The sequence below is a fragment of the Mustela lutreola genome, chromosome 12, assembly GCF_030435805.1.
Source record: "Mustela lutreola isolate mMusLut2 chromosome 12, mMusLut2.pri, whole genome shotgun sequence".
NCBI classification, from domain to species: domain Eukaryota; kingdom Metazoa; phylum Chordata; class Mammalia; order Carnivora; family Mustelidae; genus Mustela; species Mustela lutreola.
The window spans coordinates 74,430,484-74,447,432 of NC_081301.1; the positions used below are offsets into that span (position 1 = coordinate 74,430,484).

The window sequence follows — 16,949 nt, forward strand, 5'->3', positions numbered from 1 at the left end:
TCTTGCCTCCTCCCTGAGTCTTCCTCCAGGCTCTCTTCTTGCCATGCACTGCTCAGCCTTCTGGTTTCTGGTCAACCCCTGCATCCCCAGCTGGATCCCAACCTCACCACTTTCCACAGAACTCGGTGACTGTCATAGACGAGGCTCCCCCCAAAGCAGACCCTGACCCAAGGCTTCCAGCGCAGGCAGGGAAGGAGGCGGGCAACGGATGTGCTAACCAAGGGGGCACACTGTGTGCAAATGGAGTTTAAATCCCTGGAGGGGGGGGTCTTTGGGAGATGGTGGTCAAGGCAACTCGGAGTCATCCACCCTGAGGATGAAGAAGCTGGCTCCTTTTCCCTCCAACTGCCAACTGGCCCTCGTCGAGGGCTTCCAGCTTGGATAAAGCACCAAGGCAGGAGTCATGGGTGCTTACAGCGGGGCACTGTGGGCAAGCATGGACAGCGCACCCCAAGCGGGTATGGGCAGGACAGCAATGGCATTTGCTATCGGGATCCTATCTATGCAGTATCTCTGGTGCCTGGCAGAGACCCTCGGGAAATGCTTGTCAAATAAATGAAAACATTTTTTAATAAGCCTAAAGATAAAAAGTTCAGCAAGTCTAATGAAAATGCCAATATGCAAATTATACACTCAACACACAAACTGTTGTGTTTGGTAAATGTATTTGCTACCTCTCTCATTTCTTCGTGGCATTCCAATGGAACCTCACCGAGAACAGTATTTAAAGGTGAGAGAGGGGTGCCTTGGTGGCTCAGTCGGTTAAGTGTCTGCCTTCAGCTCAGGTCATGATCTCAGGGTCCTGGGATCGAGTCCCACATAGGGCTCCTTGTTCAGTGGGGAGCCTGCTTTTCCTCCTACCTGCTGCTCCCCCTGCTTGTGCTCACTCTCTCTCTGACAAATAAATAAATAAAATATTTTAAAAAAAAAAAAAAAAAAAAGGAGAGTGAGACAGAGAATCCTGCACTCCAGGCAGGAGTGTGGAATAAAGATGTTGGACTAGATGTCAGGTCGAGGGTTCTCCCTAAACGCTGCAAGAAACTAACCGCATGACCTTGGGTGAGTCACTTCCCCTTCCTAGGCTCCACTTCCTATGCCATGAAGACAGAGGTTGAGAAAAGGCACTGAAGGCCCATTCAAGTTCAAGCAGTCTATAGTATTAATCATTAGGCATATATGACTGAGAGCAGAGTTCCACTTTTATAGCTGCTCTGAGCATGGGTATTTTGGGAATGTGAGATCATGTGCAATTTAAAGAAATGCACTCAGTCAACTGGCCTAGATTTTCTCCTGCTAAATAATGTTCAGATGCTTTTGGGTCACTACATTCCCATCTTAAGAGAAGGGCCTGGTTTGTACAAAATTGTACAAAAGCAATTTTAGAAAACAGTACTCACGGAATACTTGTGATATGCAGGGAAACTTAAGGGAGATTAGATATAACTTTAATTAGGGAAAATTGGTCAGCTTCTATTGCCGCATTAAAAAAACAAAAGCAGGCTAAAGCTTTAAATCCTACAGACTTAAGTTCAGAAGCCTCAAGTGGCAATGGATGAAACCAGATGTGCTAGGAGTGTGGCAAAGTGTCCTGATCCCGCATTTCAAACATTTAACTTTGAGGCAAAAAAAAAAAAAAAAAAAAAAGCCAGCGACTTTTCTCTTTCATTTAGAACATGTGGAATATTTCCAAGAAAATTAATTTGGTCCACATCTTAGTCATTCACAATTAAACAGTACAAACTGTTGTTGGTGGGTTTTTTTGAAAGATTTATTTATTTATTTATTTGACAGATCACAAGTAGGCAGATAGGCGGAGGGGGGGGGCACGCTCCCTGCTAAGCAGAGAGCAGGATGCGGGGGCTTGATCCCAGGACCCTGAGATCATGACCTGAACTGAAGGCAGAGGCTTTAACCCACTGAGCTGCCCAGGTGCCCAACTGTTGTTGTTTTTAATCTATTGTAATTCTAAAGGCTTTTTCTTTAACAAAGGCAGTCATAGTCTTTCCTGGGCAGGAAAAATAAAAAACAAAAAACTGGTACCTGGAACTCCTAATAATTAGTTTCCAAGCTGGGAATTTTGAGAAAGGCAGGGGCAACCTCTATTTGCAAGTAAGAGTTGACAGACAAGAGTTATATCAATGCTTTGTCTTTCTAGAGGACATCCCTAGCGAGAGCTCAAAATGCCCTATATGCATATTTCCCCCCAGTCATCACAAGCTTCCCTCGGGGAAGGTAGATGATATCTGATAGCACACACCCCAAATTTCCCTGTTAACACGGTCTAACTGTTGGGTGAATGACTGCCTGAGATTCATCCCCAAATCCCTCTCTTTCTTCAATGTTGGTAAGCACTCAGAGCAAGTGTTTGGGAAGGAAATTGGCTGAATTTCAGGGAATCATCTTAGAAGTGATATTAGTGGCCTTCAAAGAGAATGACAAACCCAGAGAGTCTGGCAAACACTTGATGTCAAATTCCCATGAGCTTTTGTTTCCATGGAGAACCTCAACAATGACTCAGACCTTGGCTGACCTGCTCAGACCTGTCAGTTGTGCCCAGTCGCCAAGTGAGGCCAAAAGGAAGGCAGGCTACGCACTCCACTCCTCCATCCACAACGTTTGCTGTCATATTAAATGCATTTGGAAATGCCTTAGCAGAGTCTGCCATACATTTATAGTTCTATTCATATTTAGCTTACATGATTTATATTTATGTGTATATAACATGCAAATTCTTTTTTTTTTTCTCTTTTAGTATCTCTAAGCTAACACTTGCTGTAGCTAATGCAAAGCAACTGCAGGCATTTTTTTGTGGCTGTATTATGGAATTTGGGAGGGAGAAAGGGGGCGGTGGCATTTCTAACCATGATTCTACTATAGGATACTTTTCAGTTCTTTTTTTGTTTTTAAGTATTTTATTTATTTATTTGATCTCTAGAGAGAGAGAGAGAGAGAGCACATAAGAAGGGGAGGAGCGTGCAGAGGGAAAGGAAGAAGCAGGCTTCCCGCCAAGCAGGGAGTGCAACTTGGGGCTCGATCCCAGGACCCTGCAATCGTGACCTGAACCAAAGGCAGATGATTAACTGGTTCAGCCACCTGGGATCCCAGAAATTCTCCACTTTTAACTGGACTCAAATTCTTCCCTTTGATCTGGGGACGTGATAACCTGGTCAAGTCATCTTTCGGCACTTTTGTCTTTCTTTTCAGTGACCCGTTGTCTCCCCTTCCCACCTACCACCTCCACACTCTCGAATCCAGTCAAGGTCAGGAAACGTGTAAGGACAGTTCAACAGCTGGGACGTTTATTTAATTTTATTACTGTGTGATTTTCTAGTAGGAAGCTTCCATACTGGAATAGAACATAATGGGATTCTATACACTTAGAAAACTGGGTGCTGAATTAAAATAACTGAATAAAATAACCATAAATAGAACAAAATAAGAACCCATTGTTTAGAAGGGAATGTCAGTCACGTGACTTAACTCTCAGTGGCCCCTGCTTGATATCACTGGAGGTGGCCACATGCTGCCAGGGAAAGAAACCCAAACATTAAGATAGAACAGGATCTCTTCCCTCAGTGTGTTCCCACCAAATGCTCGATGACTCTTTCAGATCCACTGCTTTTCTGGAAACAAATCCAAATTGACCGGCTAGGTCAGTGGTTGTCATAGGGGGACAAATTTTCCTCCCAGGGGACGGTCAGCAATATCTAGAGACATTTGGGGTCATCACAGTGTGGAGCGGGGATATGGTGGGAGATCTGTGCTCCTGACATGTAACAGGTAGAGGCCAAAGAGGCTGCTGACCAGCCAGCGATGCCCAGGCTGGTTTCCCACGGTAACGGCTTCAAGGCCTAAAATATCTGTGGTGTTAACACTGAGGAACACTGGCCTAGGTCATGGGCCAACAGCAGGGGAACTTATCCCAGAACCTTTTATCTCTGTGAAGAAGAAACTTTAGCCTGTCTACACTCCCTGTCGCCAGAGGAGTTTAGTCTTGCCCCATATTATTCCAATATTCTCGTCACCGAGGTCTGCCCTGCCCATCCCCTTCTTTCTGTTTCTCTTATACCTCATGAGAAACAACTCTGACCTTGTCATTTCTGCTGCTCCCAAACACTGAAGAATGTTGTTCTGGCCCCACGACAGAGGGACTGCGCAGTATGGACAGGATCTGGGTTTGGACTCCAAGTCTTGGTTTTGAGTCTTGGACCCACCATTTCCTGACAGACACCCCACAGGAACTGGGTCTCTCCAAGAGTCTTTTCTCAGAGCAAAAATACTGCCTTGCTCACCTGACAGGACTTGACTTGCCTTAGGATCACGGGAGCTGATGTGTCTGTGAGACTCTGATATTATATAAACAGAGAGGTAAGAAAGTCCAAACTCCTCCAGGCATTCAAAACCTTGTCCTGGTCCCATGACCAGGCCCCAGCTTTATCACTTATGACACCCCTGAAGACCCATAGATTCTAGTATAAACTGTGTGCTTGAATTTGTTAAATGAATATACCTTGAATTTTCCTATTTATCCATTCGTTCATTTGAAAACTGTTCTTTGACCACCTGATAGACTCAAGACAGTGTGACACATGCTGGGTTTGTAATACAGCATAGAATAGAATAACCGTGGTTGCTTCCAGATTTCGTGTCTTTGTGCCAGCCATTTTTTTCTACCTGAAATGTAACCTGCAAGCTCTGTTTTTGATCATTAAACTCCATTCATCCAGCAAAATCCACCTTAAAAGTCAGTCCATCCGAAACTGCTTCTTTATTCCTCAAATCCGAAGTACCCCCCTTGACAATGACGTTGTTCATCTCACAATCAATATCTACCACATTCTCCACTGTATTATTTATTTACATGATCTTATTTCTCCTATTAGCTTTTGAGCACTCTGAGTTGAAAAGTCATCTTATCCAGTTCTTTTCCCTCTTCCTTAAGAGCCTCATACCCGTTGCAACAGTCAAGCAGAACATTTGAAGCATGGTAGGTACATTAATAAATAGCTCCATTGCTGACTGGGTCCAACTAGAAGGATTTAAAAATAGGGCATGAGATGTCCCCCCAAATATAGTAGAGACTGTGTTGTCCAGTAAGAGCTAGACAACAGTGGGGACATTCATCACCGTTGACTACCATCCTCTGTATTTCCAAAACACACTGTTCTTTCCCTATCACAGCTCAACTCACTGTGAGTTTTAGTTACCCACTTACATGTTGTAAACTCTCCCCAAACTGTAAGTTCTTTATATGCAACAAATATTTGTCTCTTGTCTCTCTATCTAGAGCATCGAGTAGAGAGTCTGGTATATCTTGGGTGCTCCAGAAAGATTTGTTGAATGAATAAATGAAAGAATTCCAACCTCTCACCCTTGCATGCTTCGATCAGGAGCTCAATTTGGTATCACATGGGTTCATGGTTATTCACTGGGTCCTTCACTGAGTTGCTCACCTGCCCTTCCTGCCCCAGCAGAGAATGGGACCTGACCCTCCCCACCTATAAATGTTGTTTGCTTTTGCCCATGAAAACATGGTAGAAATGACCCATATCACTTTTAGGCAGAAGATTTAATAGTCAGTCCCGGGTTTTCCACTTCCTCTTCCTTCTGTCTCAGTGAACCAGGAAGTCTCATGTTTAGGGGGTAGCATCATAAAGTTCATAAAGCATCATAAAGTACCATTATTAAAAATATCTAAGAAGGTTAGATAAAGAAAGTCCTCCTGCCAACCTGTGTTGTATGTGCAAGACAAGGAGACATCATCTTTTCTGCTTTAAGGCTTATTTGCTTCTGCAACCTAACCTAGCTTATTCTGACTGATACAAGAGTGAAGTTCCAATTCCACCTTATTAAGAGGCAGTGTTATCCACAAAAATATAGGGCTTTTATTTTTTAAAAGGACTCCAATGTGTGTAAGAGAGTATTCGTCCCCCTAAGTACCCCCTAAAGCATGTTCAGGTATGTACATAAATGCATAATAAATGTTAATGATAAAGAAATGCCAAAAAAATTTTTAAGACTCATTGTAACTCATATTGTGAAATGAGCTGTGACCTTATCAGACAGTCCCCATAGTAGGCCATGCCTTTGTTCCAAATACACTGCTTGTTTGTTACATTTTCAGAGTTTGTCTTGGGGAATTATTTGGAATTAACATAGTAGAGTCTACCAGCTATGGAAATCTTCATTGTTTGAGGGGAAATTATATATTTTTAATAGCCAAAGATCATTTGGAGCCATGTCTTATGGAATATGTGGGTGATTAAACTGGGTCATAGTACCATTATTAAAAATATCGAGGGGTCTGACTCTATGGGCTCAGGCCTCTCTTTTTTTGGCAGAGTTCAGAATTTTTCACTTCTAAAAGATGAGTTCCAAAAAGGTACAAAGTCGCCTGTCTGCTGATTCTCACATTTTTTCATATTTCTAGAATCATAATTAAATGTTAATCTCCAGAAACCAAGAAGGTCCCTATATCTGTGGTCATTAAATAGATCCAAAATGATTGGGTACATGGCTGGGTGTTCTTCACCGGCTGCGTTAGAAGCTACTAAGCACAGTGCACCTGGGTGGCTCAGTGGGTTAAGCCTCTGCCTTCGGCTCAGGTCATGATCTCAGTGTCCTGGAATTGAGGCCTGCATCGGGCTCTCTGCTCAGTGGGAAGCCTGCTTCTCCCTCTCTCTCTGCCTGCCTCTCTGTCTACTTGTGATCTCTCTCTCTCTCTCTCTGTGTCAAATAAGTAAATAAAATCTTAAAAAAAAAAAAAAAAAAAAGAAGCTACTAAGCACATTTAGTCCCAGACTGTAAATCCATAAAAACAGTTGACTCCTGATGGTTAACAGCCTACCTAAACAGGGTTGATTAGAGATGCATAGCTGGCAATTCTTGTTTTCATTTGTGTTCTGGAGTGAATGGTGTCCCCCCCAAATTCATGTGTTGAAGTCCAAATGTGGCTGTATTTGGGCTCTTAAGAGGGCAGTTAAGGTTAAACGAGGTCATAAAAGTGAGGTGCTAATTTTATAGGGCTCATGTCCTTATAGGAAAAGACCCCAGAGCTTGCTTTCTCTGAGAACCACAGAGGAAAGGCCCTGTAAGGACACAGTGAGCAGGTGGCCATGTGCAAGTCAGGAAGAGAGCCTCACCAGGAACTTCATTGGCTGCACCTTGATCTTGGACTTCTATACTCCAGAAATATGAGAAAATAAATGCCTGTCGTTTAAGCCAACAAATCTGTGATATTTTGTTATAGTGACATTGCAGAGTATTCCTTGTTTGTTTTGTTTTGGTTTTTGTTTATTCTTGTTGCCATTGAGATTACCATCTTGTATGTGCTTCCTCTTCCTTAACTGGTAATGATTTTTATTTGGGTGTCCACCCATCGCTGGGCAGCCAGTGTGATTCAAGATGGAACCAATGGCTCAGGCATTAAAAAAAAAAAAAAAATTGGCAATTCTACTCCCTGGCCACAGGGAGGGAGAACTGGCAGGCAGTCTGATCAAAACCAAGTCTAAGATGCGTGTACAATGGTTGACGTAAGTGTTGTGCTCTCTTTCCTGCTGAATGGGCGTCTGGAAGGATGTAGCATCAGGAATGGATCAAAGAAGTCATCTTTGCTACAACCATGAGAGAAAAGTTTGTTTCTAAGGAAGAGGGCCAAAAAGTGGATCCTGGTTCCAGAGTTTGGGCCTTGGATCAAGCCAAATCTAGAGCTTGGTGTTGACTCCCCCAGTGGTATATTTATTGTTCAAGACATTTGCAACCATAACACATGCACATGGAAACTGGGATGAGCCAATAGTCGTCTTAACCATCAGCAAGTCAGACCTGTATCACCAGAGGCCCGGAGTGAAGGGGTGCCCGAATGTTCTTTCTTGCAGCCAAGTATTCCTACCCTGGGCTCAAGCTGGTCGGGGCTCTTGTCCTGCTCTTCAATGGCCCATTTGACAGGATGAAAGGCATTGGGATTTCAATGACTTTGACTCCTCTGGAGATGGGAGGACAGCCTATGTTAGCAATTTGCATGGGCATTAATAGACATATACTTTAGCTATTCAAATATTTAACTAGCTCTTTTGTTGGTGTTTTGAATCCCGAAAGGCTGCAGCTGCCTGTTTGTGTCTGTTGTGCCTTTAAGGGGCTTGCTGATTCAGTAGGATCCCTTGAATGCATTAATTAGCCTTCCCTCATTTTCCCAGCCCCTGCCTATAAAGAAATGAGCATTTGCGGCTCCAATTGCGGAACGATGTGAGTCTTGGGGGTACCAGCTAAACGGAGGCTCGGAATTGCTTGCTTTGTGTTGGGCAGTTTTATACTGGCAGCAGCCTGTATGGCAAAGGGGTGCATGGAGGCATGATTAATTTATTGGCTATCACTACTGGCAGGCGAATGAAACACGGGCCCCGGATTAAAGTGTAACAAGGGAGATGGGCATTCATCAGCCCAGGTACATGAGTCAGAAAGACATAAGCATCCAGAGAAAATAACATGTTATGGAAGGCTGGGAAATGATTTATCATTTTTAATATATATCATCTAAACCCACTCTTTATAACTGCTTGTAGGCCTCCATGTTATAAAGACTCGGACAGGAGAGCCCTCCTTCTCTAAGACATGAGAGCAAAAGATGCTGGTGGGGAAAATAAAGAAGTATGAAGAATGAATGGACTGTAAGGGAAAAAGCGTATTTGGCTTAAAATGAAATTTCCACTCGTTTCTTTTTAAATGTTTTAGAAATACGGCTTTTGCTTGGGAAAAGTGCATTCTATCAATCAGATGGGAGGGAAGACAAAATTCCTGGCCACGGAGGCCAATTTCTCAGCTCGTTTTTGAAATTATTATAATATAAGAAAATGTACCTTCAAAGGGTAAATGTGCATAGTGGGCTGACCTGTTAATCCAACTGACTGAGTCACCGTGAACTATGAAGCTTTGAGTGGGAAGGTTGGTTCCGCATCACCAACCGTTCTCAGATTTGGACATTAGCAAGAATCAAGTCTAGATTGAATTGAAAACCTTCATGTATGAAAAGAGGCATCTCGTCCTTCGTTAGCCGTTAACTATTCCTCCTTGGGTTTTTTCAGCCCAAGGAATGATAAGAACCATCTTCAGGAAGGCTTCCCTTTCCATAATGGGCACAAACAACAAACAACCCTTTGCATTCTGTAACACTTTACAGCTTCTAACAGCAACTGTTTTTCTCAGTTCCCCTCCGGAAATGTCAGGTGTTTCTAGCAAACAGGCAGAGAACGACGGAGGATTTAAGCAAGTTACCCAGAAAGGTCAGGAAATGTAATGATTGAAGGATATTAAGGGATCTGGTGTCCACTCTCTTCTTTTACCCCTTTTACAAAAAATCTTTGACTTGGCGTGAACATGGGAGGAGTCTATATTATGTCTATAAATGCAGAGCTCATTGTTTCTTTTGCAAAGAGCGAACCATCTGTGGCTGGACCAACGCTACCTGGAAGCACAAGGCCACTGTCCTAGTCCAGGCCCATCCAGCTCTTAAGACTGCTGCTGCCTCGGCCCTGTCCCGGAGCCTCCCCTCCTCCTCCTCCTGTGTCCTCCAGTCCATTCCCTCATGCGAGAGAACTTTCCAAAATGACCCCTGTCCTCTTCTTTCCCCGTCACTACTCAAAACCAACTGAGGGCTCCATCTCACTGCCTTATGTCCCAAACTCCTAATCTCGGTCTTGGCCTCAACTTACTTTCCAAGTCTTCTCATCTAGTCTCTTTCTCTCATCACGTGCCCTTACAGTGGAGACAGTAATCCACAGCCCCATGCCCACACCAGGCGGTCTTGCTCCCTCTGTGTCTTGACCCCATGTCTCTGCCAATATCAATCTTTTCCCCAGTTTTTCCTATCTACCCTTTGCTACTGAAGAGTCACCTCCTCCAGGATGCTTCCCTCAGCACTCCAGATCGGACTATGTTTTCTCTTCTCTGCTCACATAGAACTCTGTGCAGATCTTGAGTGTAGCTACATATTGTAATGAATCTTTATACTGATCTTTGTCCTCAGCTAGATTATAAACTCTTTGAGCAGGAGCTTCTAGTCTTTCAAGTGTTTATTCCTACACAGAGGCTGGCATAAAGCCTTCATACCCTACAACAGTCCGGGGTGGGGGGGGGTAAGGCATTGCACTGTGCCCTGACTAGTGTCCCCTGGAATTGCTTGGCTCAGGGAAGGCTACATACAGCGAACCCATAGAAAGCTACAACTCTGAGCTCTGGCTCTCTGTCTGCAAAAATCAACCCATCTGTAGGGCCCTGAGCTGTGAAAGACAATGGGCAGATGCCTATATGTGAAGGACTGCAAGCAACAAGGAAGGCCAGAAGTTTAGGAGACCTTCTGGGGGCAGGGAGAGTATGCATTGGGAGGGGAGGCAAGGAGAGAGAGGCAGTATGCAGGAGTCAGGTCTTACCTACTTCCCAAGCCTTTCCTAACACCTTTACCTATAATCACTGCCTAGCTACTATAGAGCCAGAGAATTGATCCATCAACTAACATGGTTTTTTTTTTTTTAAGATTTTATTTATATAATGGAGACAGAGAGAGCACAAGCAGGGGAAGCAGCAGGCAGAGGGAGAAACAGGCTCCCTGCTGAGCAGGGAGAATGATGTGGGACTCAATCTCAGGACCCTGAGATCATGACCTGAGCCAAAGGAAGACACTTAACTGACTTAACTGAAGACCGGTGCCCAACTAAACATGTTTAAATTGAAAAAATACTATGTGCAGTACTATGGGAAGGGCTAGCATTTACTGTGTTCTTCCTATGTGCCAGGCATTTTACTAGATCCTCACCATTACAGTATCACATAGGTATTACATGATAATACCTGATGGGATCCCCATCCCCCAGCTACAGAGGAATCAGGAATCTTCAGGTCATACAAACAGGAAATGGAGCAACAGAAACATGTAGTCAAGAATTAGTCAGAAAAGCTGGATCACAGACAATCAGTTTTTGTTTTTGTGGGTTTTTTTGGTTTTGTTTTTTTCAGATGTGGGGAATGACAGTCTATTACTTTTTATTTTTTTAAGTTTTTTTTTTTTTTCTTTTTTTTGAGAGAGATAGAGAGAGAGAGAGTGAGAGAGAGATCATGAGCTGGGGGAAGGAAGAAAAGGAGAGGAAAAATCCCAAGCAGCCTCCCCACTGAGCACAGATCAGTGGGGCTCGATCTCACAACCCAGAGATCATGACCTGAGCCAAAACCAAGAGTCAGACGCCTAACCAACTAAGATACGCAGAAGCCCCCAAATGACGGTCTATTTGTAAGCCGATGGGAATGATCCAGTAGAGTGTGTGATGCTGCAGGGAGAGAAGGGACAATTGCCAGGGCCATTGATGTCTTTCATCAAGGGAAAGGGGGCAGAACCCAGAGAGCTGTCTGTCCTGGAGAGAAATTTTGCAAAGTCACAACAGTGCAAACAGACCAGGCTGCATGGGATAGGGGTGCCCTCGGGTTCTCTTCTGACACCTGGCTTTGATTTTCTCATAGCAATGAGAAGCAAGGCAGGGTGCTAGGAGCGAGTTGGTGGGGAGGAGGTGGAGGGATGTGGAGAAAGGAAGGTGGGGGTGATGGGGGGGCTTGCCCACAGCACTGCAGAGGGGATGCTTTGTGGTGCCTGGGCTACAGGGACTAGAGTGAGCCCAGGGGTGGTTTGGTCAAGAAAAGGGCAAAGGCACTCTGAATAAATTCAAAGGAGGCATGACAGCTGGTCAATGAGCATGAAATCAAAGTTAGACAAAGTGGGGTGGGGGAGAAAGAAAAACAAGCAAAAGGTAGGGTTGATGTTTATGGACTGTGGGCTGGCGTCAGGGTAGCAGAGGGAGGAAGGAGTGAGCTGGAAATAGGATTGAGAGGGAGATTCTGGAGATTAGGGAGGGGCTGGTCTGAAAATATCAAGAAGATGTCCACGAGAACATGACCACAGCAGGACGGAAGGTGCGTTTCTCATGAAAGACTAAGCTTCGTAAGAACAGGCTGAGTATTTTTCCTAATTGGTGAGAATTGTCCATAAAGGGATCTTATTTTTTTCCCCCAAGCGAGGGGGAATGGGAGGGAGGAAGGGAGGGAGGAAAAGAGACGTTGGCAGCAAAGCACACCACTTAATCACATCCTATTTCTCAAAGTAGAGCTTGAGAAAAAGTAACTAAGAAACCCGGCACTCTGTAGTTTCAGGGCTTCCCAAAGTCCTTCATCCATACCTCGAATAAAGAGCAACAATTTGTCTGAATTTTGCAGACACACTTGAGGGGTTGGCAGCCTCCCGCACCAGCCAGTTTGCAGAGATTAGGTGGAAGGTAGCACGACTCCCGCGCGGCTAAGCGGAGAAAACCTGCAGGCACCCTCGCTCTGCGTCTGCTGGAGGCTTGCAATCAGCTCCCTGTCCGAAAAGCCAACCCTTGGCCAAATGACGCCCAGACCTGGGAGTGGAGCAAGCGCTCCATAAATATTTGGTGTTGACCAAAGGAAGGAAGCTGCCCCTGCTCTGGAACTTAGCGGAGTTTAGGGGTGCCCCCAGGGGGTGCATGCCTTCCGGTGAAGGTCAAAGGTGCCAGACCCCACCGGGTCCCCACCTGGGTCCCCATCCGAGTTAGGTGGATCACAGGGCCAGGAATCTGAAGCCCCAGGGTTGTTTCTCCCTTCCACCCAGTCCGCAAACATTTAGTGAACAACTGTTACGTGCCCAGCTTTGTACCAAGAACTGGGGGGTCTCGTGGAAATCAGGCAACTGTACCTGTTTATCGAACGGGACACAACTGAAGTCAGTGAAAAGTCAGGATGAAAATGAGTGCTCCCCTGTGGGCTGTATTATGGTTTGTTTGTTTGTGTGTTTTTTTCTCTTTTAAAGATTTTATTTATTTATTTGAAAGAGAGAGATACTAAGGCAAGAGCACAAGCAGGGGGAGCAGCAGGGAGAGGCAGAGGGAGAAGCAGACTTCCGGGCGAGCAAGAAGCCTGACCAGGGCTCCATCCCAGGGCCCCGGGATCATGACCTGAGCCGAAGGCAGATGCTTAACCGACTGAGCCACCCAGGCGCCCCTATTTTACGTTTAGAAAAAGTATATTTGGACTCTTTGGATGAGAAGTCATTAGACGAGCAGAAGAGTGCTATCGCAACGTTCGCCCCCCAAAACCATCTGACAGAGATACCCATTAGGTTGACCACCAAACCACCACAAATGGAAGGTCGTAAATAATATATACTGGTCAGAGTCAGTATGAATGTGGGTTAATTACTCCAGTAATAAAGGAAGTGAGGTAATTTATTTTTCCAAGAGTTAATGAAATGGATGTTTCACCTTCCAGTGCTTTGTGTACATCTGGGCATTTCCTCTGTTCGAGAAACTGAAGCCAAGTCTTATAGCAAAACATTATGAAAAAAAAAAAATCATTAAGGCTTCTTTGCAAAATTTCAAATGTCTTTTAATCAATGAAGCAGAGGTAAACAGTGCTATCTTTGATCTATTTTAAATATTAGGACTGTCTATTTTGAGTAAATAAACCATTATTTCTTTTACTTTATATATCCTCAAAAAGAGTTCACAAAATAGTTCACATTATGGGAAGAAAAGTAATACTAGGTAGGTAAATTCATTCCTCTGGTATTAAGGTTTTTTCCACAAAAGCTTTTGAATAACTTTTTGCATGATAAAACACGAGCTTGGCTTTTGCTTAGGACATTTGAAAAATGCAGAAAGTATAAAAAAGAAAATGAAAATTGCCTGTAGTCCCACATCCCATAATTATTAACATTCTGACAGGTTTATCTCATTTTTTATATAAAAAATAAGTTTTGGAATCATGATGCCTATAGAATACTTCCAGAGTATAAAACTATATTAAACATATTCTAAACTTATTCCTTAACATCACAAGGAGGAATTGTTTTTTTTCTTTTCTGTTTATTTTATCTATGTGAGAAGAAGGATGTTAGCTGCACCTCGTGTGATCATCATTTCACAATACATGTAGATCAAACCACCATGCTGGTCTCCTTAAACTTGTCCAGTGAGGTAAGGCAATTACTTCTCAATGAAACTGGGGGGAAAATGAACATAAACACATGGCATCTTTATTGCACAAATGAGGTACTTTTTTCTTCTTAGTCTACCAATTCTTAGAAGATGAGTTACTTAACTTTGTCAACACATAAACCAAGTGAAGAGAACTGAATTTTATTTTGTGACTTGGGCTTTGTCACTGCTTTCTGAGCTTATCACCGTAGCATGGGGTTATTCTTTTATAATTAGGGTATCAGAAGGTTTTCTGAAGTTTTACTTTTCTGTCTAAAAGTCCTCTCCAGGGGAGCCTGGGTAACTCAGTCAGCTAAGCGTCTGACTCTTGATTTCACCTCAGGTCATCCTCTCAGGGCTGTGAGTTTGAGGCCCATGTCAGGCTCCACACCAAGCATGGAGACTGCTTGCTACTCTCTTTCTCTCCCTTTCCCTCATTTGGTACTAAAACCTGACCCAAAGTGCTGTGAGGCTATTTGGAGACTATTAATTCCAGTTAGTGTAACTAGTCGTCAGACTCAGTGCAGAAATCCCACTGAAGACAACTACAAAGAGCTCGCCGTGGGTGGCGCCTGGGTGGCTCAGTTGGTTGGGCCACTGCCTTCGGCTCAGGTAATGATCCCAGACCCCCCAGGATCGAGTCCTGCATCAGGGTTCCAGCTCTGCGAGGAGTCTGCTTCTCCCTCTGACCTTCTCCCCTCTCATGTTCTCTCTCTCAAATAAATAGATAAAATCTTAAGAAAAGAAAAAAAGAAAAAAAAGAACTCCCCTTGGCCCCACTGGACGTAGTGGTAACATTCACTATAAAAACCATATTCCATTTCTAAAATCCAGAGTCCCCAGATCCAAAGCATCCATTTCCAGGGGTTTGGGATAGAAAGCATGTTTCTGTATAACTGTAATAATATTAATTTATGCTAGAAAAGAATCACATATCATTCTAGTGTGATCTAATAGTGCAATCAATTTGTTCTCTCAATTGGAATACAAGTCGCTTGAAGGCCCAGACTTTTCTCACTCCTCACATCATCTCCTATAGTAACTTTCATGCTCCCAAGTCCCTGGTGGGTTCTTGGTAACCAATTTACTCAATTCTCTCCAAGAGCATCTTCCTTAATTCAAGATATTCCAGTTCCCTGCAAGGCTACTTCCTTCAGATGAAAACATCAACATAACCATCAATTTCCAACCAGCTGTTGGGGGAAATGGGCTAGGTAGACCCGGGGAAGGGCTGCCCTTGACTTGCCCTTCTGTATACCTAGTGATGGTTTCCTACCTCAAATCAAGTAATTGGCCTTAAATATCTGAAAAGTAGCTGTTCTATTTAATAAAACATTCGAAATATGTCAGCACATTTTAATGATTTTACTTCTACCATAAGGCTCACTCAAAACGTTTTTGGCAAAGAGTGGAACTATGGCATGTGTTCAAATGGTATAAAACTATATTTCTTTGAGGTTTTTGGCCCGAGGATGGCCCCAAGATGTGATGGGATCTTTGGCACACGGCACAAGATATTAATTCCTGTCTCACACCTCAACCATGAGGGCCTCCTTATGTTTCTGGAGCTGTTACATCTTGTCAATTGTTTTGAGTTTTCTATTAGATTACAGTTTGCTGGCATTGCAGGGGGAGATCCTGAAACTACCACAAGCAGGCTCTAGAAACTGTACACAAGAACAATGACTTACATCACTTCCATATATCATATTTTCCCAAAGGACTCGCCATACATGATTTCCAAATAATTTCCAATCAGCTGTCTTCCCCAGGACAGCCTTGTGTTGCCATTAGCCACAAGAGTATCTTCAGCACCGATGGTGGGAAGCAGTGATCTCGGAGAATTTTATGACTCGATATTATAAAGGAGGTGAGGGAACAACTGGCATTTTCTGCCAACCCAATGCATCAACTTTCGATCTCTGTAGGCTTGTTGTTACCTCTGTCTGAACCTCATGGTGGCAGGTGCCAGAAAAATGATCCCCGAGTTCTAGCTCTTGATGGAAAGACACTTCTTTGGTGCGAAGAAGCTCACTGTTCCAAAGGGAGCAATGGCTATCTTTCAGAGTCAGGATATTTTCATGGACAGAATATAGCTTAGCGTGCTCCATCTCTCAGGGCAGAGCCAGGCATGGATGGACCTTGTATACATCTACTGTGATGATTGATAATGACGATGGGGCAGGTGAAGGAAGGTTGCCTTTTTCAGGCCAGGTACTCAGTAGTTGTTGATTGACAAATGGTGACAACTACTAGATGCCACTCTAAAAGACATCTACCTTATCCAAACACTCAGATGAAATGCCTGGGAGTATGCAACTATGTCTCGTTGAGTTGAGTTGTGGAAGTCTTTCTGAGGGCAAGCACATCTGGAAGAGTGTGTGTGGGGGGGGATGCATAAGAAACTGTTCTAGGGTTCCCCTGCCAAAGGAATACCACCTACCCATACCTGCTATCAGCCAAAAAAAAACTCCTGTCTTAGCAAGGAGGCCACTACTCTTGATCTATTTTGCATATGTGCTCTAGTATGAGCTTGACCAGTGACATAATTTGCAGTGGCCAGTGCTAAATTAAATGCAGGACCCTTGTCCATAAATCAAGCATTCAAAGTGTTGACAGCAGAGCACTAAACTAAGCACGGAGCCCTTAGAGGGTCTGTGTGAAGGTACTGATCCATGCCCATAAGGATATTCCATACACCATGGGGCATGAGTCAGAGAATCTCACAGTTATTCTTCTCCTTCCCTATCCCTCTTGGAATCCTAGAAGGCTCAAAAGGGGGCAGAGCTAATAACATGAGCTAGGAAAGATGAGGCCCATGTTACATTGGCTCCACATGAAAAACTTGCGTCAAATTAGAAAAGGAAAGTGAGCAGGACAACCCAAATGCTTCCTAGATGCTCAAGGCTAAATGGTGACCTT

At 43.9% G+C, this 16,949-nt stretch overlaps 1 protein-coding gene across 4 annotated transcripts in view; it reads right to left on the reverse strand.

Moving 5' to 3' along the window:
- Positions 1 to 16,949, reverse strand: part of NTRK2 (neurotrophic receptor tyrosine kinase 2) — a 325,021-nt gene that overhangs the window by 158,424 nt on the left and 149,648 nt on the right. The gene's annotated exons all lie outside the window — the stretch shown is intronic.